At 32.2% G+C, this 10,131-nt stretch overlaps 1 pseudogene; it reads right to left on the bottom strand.

Annotated features, from left to right (window-relative positions):
- Positions 1–7,541, bottom strand: LOC131623920 (protein FAR1-RELATED SEQUENCE 11-like; annotated as a pseudogene).
- Positions 7,542–10,131: the final 2,590 nt, after the last annotated feature.

Genomic DNA, 10,131 nt, shown 5'->3' with positions numbered 1-10,131 from the left:
TTATTTATTAGGAGATTGAGAATGAAATATTTCCATTTTTTTCTTCTTATTTGGACAATTTAGGGAGTCGTGATTAGGTCCTCCACAATCTGGAACATGACAACGCCGGATCTTTTTTGCAGCTTCACCTCCTCCTTTTAGTCGTGATCCTTTCGGTCGACCTTTGGTTTTTGAAACAATAGGATTTTCAACATCACACCCATCATTATTTGGAACATCATATTCCAAATCAAACAATTGTTCATGAGTTTCCGACATGCTTTTCACCTCTAAGATAATATTTTCCAACTCTTTTGTAGCAACTCGTTCTCATTCCTTTGTTTTAATGATTCAACTTCTAAACATCGAATTAGAGACTGAAATTTTAACGAGGAGCCGCCATTTCCGTTTATTATGTGACTAGATTTTGGAATTAATGAACTTTGTCGTCTCCATCGGAGAGGAAGATATTTTGATGGGAGGGCAAAATAATTTTTCACCATTAGCACTCGAATAGCATGTCGACATAATATTACTGAAAATTGAAACTCTTTACAAGAGCAACAAATTGATTCTTCTTCAACTTTCCATCTTACTATACGACCACCATCAACTTTGCTATGATGTTGTACAATATAAGAGTCATTGTCAGTCTCAGTTGCAGCATACTTTGTAGATAACTCAATTTCATGTTGGAGCAACTTAAATGCATACAGTGTGAGTATACATGTAGCATGCTCTTCAATAGGAAACCCTGTTATAATATGAGGATTGTGATACTTTTGACGCATCCTTGCCTTCTCTCCAGCTTGATTTCTAATTTTGACAGCAACACCAACCTACATAAAAAAAATACAAAAAGAATAACTAAATTATAAACAAAGAACTATAAACTAAAAATCATGACTAAATTATACCAAGTAACTCAATTAAATTCATACTTGATTTATAAAATAGGTCAAATTTATTTTCGCATCTAATAATCTTTTTATAAATGAATTTATAGATTCTAAGCGTCCAGTTGTTGACATTCCAGCAAAAAAATAGTCCTTCAAATAAGCTAGAGCCTAACATTCACGATGAGTGAAAAGCAAGTCAATATGTCTATCCATGCTCAAACCAAATTGCGATACCATTGATTTCCACTCTCGTTCATGTTAGAACAAGATTGAGAATCTATGTTTAGAATCTAGTTTTGATGATAACAAGCATATATTTTGTGAGTAACAATTTTATTACTAATGGTTTCATTTAGTGTGCAGAAATTATGCTTATACAGGTGGTATCAGAATCACAAAAACTATATCAAAAACTGAATCAGATATGAAATAAGAATTAAACATTCAGAAGATGGAAGAAAGCTAAAATTCATCATATCAAATAAAGCCTCAATCAGAAAGTACATCAGAAGCTGCAAGGAAATGAACAAAAAGATCATTACAAGAAGCTTTGCAAACATCAGAAAATCACGCAAGTATAAAGATTAGAAGTTCTGAAGTTACAAGTTCTGAAGCTACGATACAGTGACATATAAAATACAAACATTAGTAGAAGTCACGTACAAGCCAATGAAGAATCTATAGCTCAACATACAGAATTGAATAAAATACAAAGAGCCTAGAATCTAAGGGAGAGCCGTTAGAAAATTCATCTTAAGTAAAACGGTTGCAATATTAAGTGGAACAACTCCCAAGGTTGATTAAAGAAGCAAGCCACATGCAGCGCATTGGAAAGACAAGCTTAAACAAAGAAACACGCCATCCACTATAATCATCATGTTGAAGATAAGGTTTTGCAAAGAGCAACATTTTTCATTCATGAGCAAATTGAGACGAAGGCCTTCAAAACAATATTCAAATCTCAACGGCTAAACTTCAACGATAACATACCAAGCTCTATAAATAGACCAAGCTTCAAATCATGATGACATGCGTTCTTGTATGCATCTAAGTATGCATCTAGAATAAGCATCAGAGTATGCATCCAGGATACATCTACAGAGTGAAGAAAAAGAAATATCCTAAAAGAAAATCTGTAGTGTGAATCTGAGCATGAAAGCACAAGAGAAGAAATGATAATGCATCAAAAGTTATAGAAGAGGCAACATATATGAAGCGTATGATGAAACAAAGTGTTAAAACATAAGCCTATTAGAAGAGAAGTTCATTTGAAGATTGAATAGATCCTGCTAAACAAGCAGTACACTCCACAGGAGAACTAAACAATACACTCGTGAAAGATGCATCAAAAGTTGATGATGAAGACAAATCTAAAAGCGTCGAGAGCTGCTACTTCGTATATGATTTTGAGAAAAGAAGATGAAGATCTTTTTGAAGAAGCAATCAAATGCTAGAGAAGTTGCACAACATATGCTCAATCAGAATTAATGGAGATGGTCTTACAAGAAGGAGTGATTTCTCCAAGATAAAATTCAACCTCCATATTCAAGGAAAGAAGATCAAATCAGGAGCATTCAACATAAGAGTTGCTTCTCTTTATCTGCTTTAAGAAGAAAAATATCTCACCCAGAAGTTGAAGACAAGAAGACTACAAGACATTATGTTTCTTGTATTTAAATGTAAAACACATGGAGTTGTTGCTCGTAGTGTGTTATATCTTAGAAACTTCTGATAGGATGTTTAGACACCAGAAGTGACTTCTAGTCAGTGTGTCATAAACAGATGTACTTAAGAATAGGAGAAATCTGCTTGAATAAGAAGCACTCATGTTATCTTCAGAAGATGCCTTGGGCGACCAGTTTAGGTCAGAAGTTTGAAAAGACAATTGACTGCGGTCATTGTGGAAATCTCTTGGAGACCAAGTGAAGGTCAGGAGTCCAGGAGATAATGAATGTTATATCTCGAGGAGATCACTGAACAGTCCATTGCAGTCAGTCACATCAGGTAGCTATGCAGGGAGTCATTCATAACGCATTGTTGTGCAGGTTACTAGATTGATGAACGTTATATCCAGAAGGGATCACTGAATGGTTCAGTCATCTAGGGGTTAGTCACTCGCGAGAAGCTTGTGCAGGGTTAGTCACAACAGTTGGCTGTGCAGGTTGTTAGTCACGACGAGTTAGTCACAACAGGTGTCTTTTACTTTATGCTCAATTCGTTTTAACTTAAGACATTCAAGCAAAAGCTTCTCAGAACTGTACTGAGCAAGTTAGAAGTTCTGATGATACAAAGAAGCTAAAATGAGCATCTTATTGGTTATGTAGTTCTACATCCTCATGCTTCCGCAACATCAAAATCATAATCCAATAGATGATTAAATGAAAGAAAGAAAAGACGTTAAAGAAAAAGAAAGGGATATTTAGAACATAATTCAATCCTCCCTTTCTTGTGTTTTTCTCCATCTTCAGTTCAAAATCACTTGCACATTATAAATGATACACCTTATGAAACTCATGTTTAAAGTCATTATGTCTCGAACCTAATGAAAAAGAAAACCAATTTGAAAACTTTTCGACAATATGCCATATGCAAAATGCATGTTTTGTGTTTGGCAATTCCATTGCAATGGCCTCTTTAATTGCAAGATCTTGATCAGTAAGAATTGTCGTTGGATACTTTCCTTGGACAAAAGGCAGAAAACTCTGAAAAATAGTAACATAAATATAAAATAATTTAATAAAAATTTTAAGTTAGAAATTTAACCGTGATAACAATTTTGAGTAAATAGAAAGTTACCTGTAAAGCCCAAGAAAAGAAGGAAATCTTCTCATCTCGCAACAAGACAAAACCAAAGAAAATTGAATTTCCATGATTATCAACGCCAACCCATATTCCAAGGGGCATATCATAACAATTTATTCTATATGTTGTATCAAAAACTACAACATCTCCAAATGCTTCGTATACATGAATTGAATCACCAAATGACCAAATAATATGCTCCAATTTATTACTTTCATCTATTGTGAATTCATATCTAAAAGCAACATCTATATCTTTCAAATTTTTACATAATTTGAGAACATCTGAGGCATCACTTTCTTTACCTGTACTACTATGAGATTGAATAAAGTTTCTAACATCTTTCTCTAAAAGTGGTAAATTTCCTATATCTATTCCTTTTTCTAACTCAAGCACTCTAATAACAAGATTTATAGAGCAACCAGCTTTCGACAATAATAATATATGATTTTGATCAGCAATTGAGATGCTTCGATAAGCAGGAAGAAATTGAACCTCTTTGTCATCCAATAACTCATGGTTGTGAGAATTGTTGAAATATTTAACCACCCATTTTTCTTCAAACCCAATTGTACTCTTAGTAACCAACATTTTTGCACCACAGATACATCTTGAAGACTTTCGATTCCTTTTGCTTTCCCCGTTACTAACTTTACTTTGTTTAACAATACTAGTGAGCAATTCAATTTCTAGGAATAAACAATATTTTATTTTATTTTTATTATTTAGAATAAATGTATCAAAATGATTGGTTGAAAAAAAAGAGAGAGAAAAATTAAGTCTTAAACATAAATATGCTTTTGAGAGTAATTGAGGATAGAGAAATTTTTTTAGTGTTAATTGACAAAGGTGTATGATGCTAACACACACCTTCATAAAAATGAATGGGTGTGTTATAGCAATCCCCACACACACACACACACACACACACACACACACACACATATATATATATATATATATATATATATATATATATATATATATATATATCAAATTACACTTAAATAGTTACACCATGAGTTACACTTGCTCATAACTTCGCCTCAAAAAATTATTTTCTAAAATCAACCGTTTGATTGAAACACATCATCATATAGATCATAAGTATAAAGTTTGAAATTAATTTATGATTATTTACTATGTCATCAAGATGCACAAAAATTAACTCAAAATAGACTTTCATATAGCGTTAATGTTGATATAATTCAATGACATAGTAAATCATCATAGATTAATCTCAAACTTCATACATATGATCTATATGACAATATGTTTCAATCCAACAGTTGATTTTCAAAAATAACTATCTGAGACGAAGTTATGAGCGAGTGTAACTCATGGTGTAACTATTTGGGTGTAATTTGATCCCTCCTTATATATATATATATATATATATATATATATATATATATATATATATATATATATATATATATATATATATATACACTGACAGTGTAAAATAATTTTACGCTGTCAACTAATCACAACCATGTTAAGTGTCAAGCCACACTATTATTTTTAAAAAAGTTATTAAACATGACTGATTAATGAATCTCAATTGGATGACATGTGAGTGCATTCCCTTTAACCTCATACATTTTATTGTGTCACTCCACACTTTCACCTTACACCTCGACATGAGGGCTGCTATTACAGTTATGCCATTACTAAAAATGTCCAGTATTTTGGAATTATATGAAGTTATCGCATATTTAATTATAGTATCAGATATATCGCATTTTTTTGGATGAAGAAATACACGATTTTTTAAAATAAAAAAATACTAGATCTTTTACAAATTTTTGATGAAATATCGGAGATTTACGAACTTGTCAGGATAAAATCATGGGAATATGTAAAAATATGGATGAAATACTGATTTTCTAAAAATTCGATGCATATATTCCGATTTTTTAGAAAACTTCGGTAACCTATAATACGTACCAACTATTTTTAAAAAAATCCAAAATGCATTGGTGAGTTTTAGAAAAGCCATTTTTTTACATTTTTAACAAACTATGTCCGATAAAATATATACATATAATGCAAAAAGTGCTATAATATCAATACAAAATAAATTATGTTGATTTCTCAGTTTCTTCTCCCCAGTGCATAATACATCATGCATAAGCCGATTCCCAATCTATTGCACCTTAACTACAGTTCTGTCTCCAACGGTGTATGACGAGAGACAACAGACAATTGAGTTTCAACTTTAACTGAACCCAATGACTGTTGTCAACAAAACCAGCTGCAATAATTTTGTGTCTACTCGAAGATATGCATGAAGCTATCAATAATGAGAAGAATGTGATGTTCAGGTTCTTGGACAACGAGACAAATATGACAATGCCACTACTACAGAAAACACATTTAATACGATTGTGAAATACATATAATGACGGTTTCACGTCTGTTGTTAGGTAGAGTATAGTTGTATGTATGCCAGTTACCACAACGGGCAAGTGACCGTGGTTATAAATTAGATAGCGCACAACTTATAACTATGGTTGAAGGAAACAACCGTTGTGAAATAATTGATAGGTCCTGAGTTCGAATCCTACAACACCATTCTTCGGTTTTATTATTCTGGATATCGCTTTATTTATAACAATGACTGAATTACTAACTGTTGTGATATTATTTGTGTTTTTTTAAATATATTTTTCAATTTTATAGAATTCTCAATTTCTTAACTTGAATATTTTTGAATCGTATCATACCAGAAACATCAATACACCCATTTGTGAATGGAATTAAACCAAAAATTGTATTACATCAATGACACAATTCCATTAGGAACCAAACATTGTATACATCAAAGCCATAATTGAGACAAAACAACCTACAATGTACACGTCATGACATCAAATAGTTTTATCTTGTTGTCTTGGTGTATTGTCTCTTAGTGTCTTGATTTTAAACACCTATAATTTCAAATAGTAGTTAGAAATTAAATAACATGATTGGAAATTACAATAATAAATATCACAACCGTGGAACTTACTAACTATAGTCTGTTTATAGTGATTTTGGATAAACAACCGCTAGTCCTCCAAATTTTATATGATTGGTAACTTACAGGATTGACTAGATATATCCTAATACATGTGTCTAAGTGATGTTATATTTGTAATTAAATTCATATTGGGTATCTACTTGTATTGACAAAGGTATTTAAGTTTAAGGACAAGGGACATGAAAGAAAAGAAAAGTAAAGGATGTATGAAAGGGAAGTAAAACGTTAAAAGCTTCGACTGTAATATAAAACAATTCGATAAAGGTATATAAATGACTTGTATTAAAATGATGAGAATAACATTGAAACTGATACTGGTGTTACACGTACATTCTCAGCAAACTCTTTCTCTTACGCTTGGTACTTGAGTATTTTTGAGTAATTTCTGTACAAATTGAGCACCCTGAATCCTAACATTAAGACTCCTATTTATACTAATTCGACCCTAACGATCTTTTTCTAACGAAATGCCACGTTGCCCCTTTGCATGTATTTTGATTTTCTGAGGCTTCCTCGCGTCCCTTTGGCTGAAACGAATTACTTCAAAATTCAAATATTCCCGCTCAAGTTCTACAAGTTCTGAGTGTCTAACAACCTTTCCAGCAACTTCTAATCATCATTTAGAAGTTGTACATCATCTCCACCATCCTCAAAAACACCTCTAGCCAAAAATCACCTTCTAACCTCCATTAAAGCATCACTTGAAACCTTAACCATCCAACTCTTGTTCTATACACACATTTTCCAAACCAGGCATCAAATACATTCTATATCACATATAGAAGCTATCCAAACCCTCAAATTACATCTGTAACACTTGGAACCTCAAGTTCCATTTTCACTTTCTTGTTTTGTAGGTAACTTCGGGTAGGAGGATCCAAAGGTGTTCAGTCCATTCCAAGCATCCGGATAGATTCCTTGGAGGTTAGGGAAGCTATCCAATCATTACAACATTTCCGTAACACCTCTAAGCAAGAGTTTGATCTTCAATTTCAGAGGCAAGAAACTCAAACACGAGCTCTATCATTTTAGCATCAATCTTTGCATTTCTTGATATCATTCCACTCAGAACAATGTAGGGAGTAATAGCCCTAAGGTTTTAGGGATCAATTGTTCTGATTAAGCATTTAATTTTAATTTGAAATTTTAGGGTTCTTGAGTATTTTTCAGAAATTCACGTGTTTTAGTTTGAATAAATGAATGATACTTATATGGTTGAATTCGTGTTTGGATGCTGAGTAGAATGCACCTTTATTTTGTTAAAATTGATCAATATTTGAGAAAGTTTGAATTGGGATCCATGGCGGGATCAAGGTTGAAGATGAAGTTGGTGTGACATTTAGAACATGTTTTACAATATAATTTAATGCGCGCAGTTAATTATCAAATAGAGCGCGTTGGCTCAGTGGTTATGTTTTGCTCGGTAACCTTGGTGACCTGAGTTCAAACCCCATGGGCAACAAACCTATTTTTTAGCACTTTTTTCTTTCACTTTTTATTAAGCTTTGAAAATTCATTTAAAATAGCAAAATTAATCTTTTTGACTTGATTTTTATGTGTTGTTTATTTACTTTGTCTATTTTAATATTATGATTCAAAAATTCAAAAAATATTATTATTTTCATCACTTAAAAATTAAATCAAAATAAGTCCTTTTATGTGTTTAAAAGTACAAAAAAAATCAATTTTCTCTTAATATTTTCTCTAAATAAATTGTCAATATTTTTGTGTGAATATTCCTAGGGTTAGGTCAAGGTTCCTTTGATTGTACCATGTAACCTTAGACCAATTCTCTTTTAGAATTTGGTATTTTAATCATTAAAAATATCAATAAAGTTTAGGTGTAAATTCTAAAAACCCTAATTTCAAAACCCTAAATTGAAATCTTTGATCTTTACTTATCCATGTCAATATGACTTGTGACTTTGATCATTGCCTTTATGCTTGTTGATTGTCATCCTTGCATTTTTGTACTTATTATCCATTGTATTATCATTGTATATACTTTGCTTACTAACCTACATGCATGAGATACATATGTCCATCCATCATTTATCATCTTCATTCATACATGAAATGACCCAAAGGTATTAAACATCTTTTATCATGTGAGTTTACATTGATCTCTTTGTTATACTCACTTGCTTGTCTTTTGTGACACATGTTATCACACGCACACACTTGAGGTATCCATTGATTGATTACTTAAAGTTGTTGTTGAAAAATCCAAAGGAATGAGAATGGTATTGACTAAAATTGTCAAGGTACTTAATCTCTTTTCCAATCTCTTTTAACTTTGTACTTAGTATTGTTAAAGCTTTGCACTTGTTTTATAAATGATTTTGTATTGTTAAAGCTTAACCTTTTTAAAATCAACCCTTGGTTTTGTATTGTTAAAGCTCAACCAACCCCCTTTTTAAAACCTTGGTACTAAGAGGAGAACTATTCCTAGTGAAACTACTCTGAGTCCATTAACCTTGTATTGTTAAAGCTCGGTCCTCTTTCATTAAAATTCGTTAAGTATTGTTAAAGCTTAACATTTAAAAAAAACCCGTTGAGTATTGTTAAATCTCAACACCCAAAAAGATTTTGGCCACTTGGCCCTTTTAATTTTCCTTTTAAGAGGAACTACAAAAGCTCTGACTTCCCTATTGCACTTAAGGGGTATGTAGGCCTAAGATGCGATGTCTTATCGAGCTCACTTTTAAAACCTTCTTTTCTTATCCCCCCCACTCTATTTAAACAAAAATCACAAAAGCATTTTCAAAATAACAGTAACAATAATAACAATATTTTCAAAGAGGTTCCTATGGAGTACCATAGATGTGAGGGGTGCTTAAAACCTCCCCCTTGCATAACAAACCCCCTACCTAAATCTCTGTTTATTTTATTAGTTTTGATTTTAAAAACTTCTTTGGATTTTATTCGCTCTTTCTCCCATTCCTTTGGAAACAATAAAGCGCGGTGGCGACTCTGTTTAAAACATATGAGCTAAGTCTATTCAATGGCTTTAGTCTCACAAATTTCACCGCTACATGGTTAACATGTTGTATGATGATGATTATTGTATTGGTGATTAATAACATGATTTATATTTAAATCTACCATTGTTGAGGATTTGAAGGTTAACGCTTTGATGAAGATCATTGGAGGTATGATGAATGTTTGTAAATTAGTGTTTAATATAATTAATCCATGTTAGAACTAGATTAATAAACCTTAAATCGGAGGAAAATAATGATTAAAAACAAGTTTTTAGATAGAAGTTTGGGTCTGTTATGATGCAGGTCGCACAGAAATATTCTGCAGAATCGCAAAGCCCACTTAGCGCGCTCTTGAAAATAAAAAAGAGGGTCTAGTCAGTAAGTATTGCGCTTAGCGCTGTACAGGGGGCGCTTAGCGCGATTTCTTGGGACAAAATTTCAT

This window comes from Vicia villosa, unplaced genomic scaffold, assembly GCF_029867415.1.
Source record: "Vicia villosa cultivar HV-30 ecotype Madison, WI unplaced genomic scaffold, Vvil1.0 ctg.000089F_1_1, whole genome shotgun sequence".
Taxonomy (NCBI): Eukaryota; Viridiplantae; Streptophyta; class Magnoliopsida; order Fabales; family Fabaceae; genus Vicia; species Vicia villosa.
Note: the sequence above shows the minus strand (reverse complement) of the source record. Positions and strands in the feature narration are given on the sequence as shown.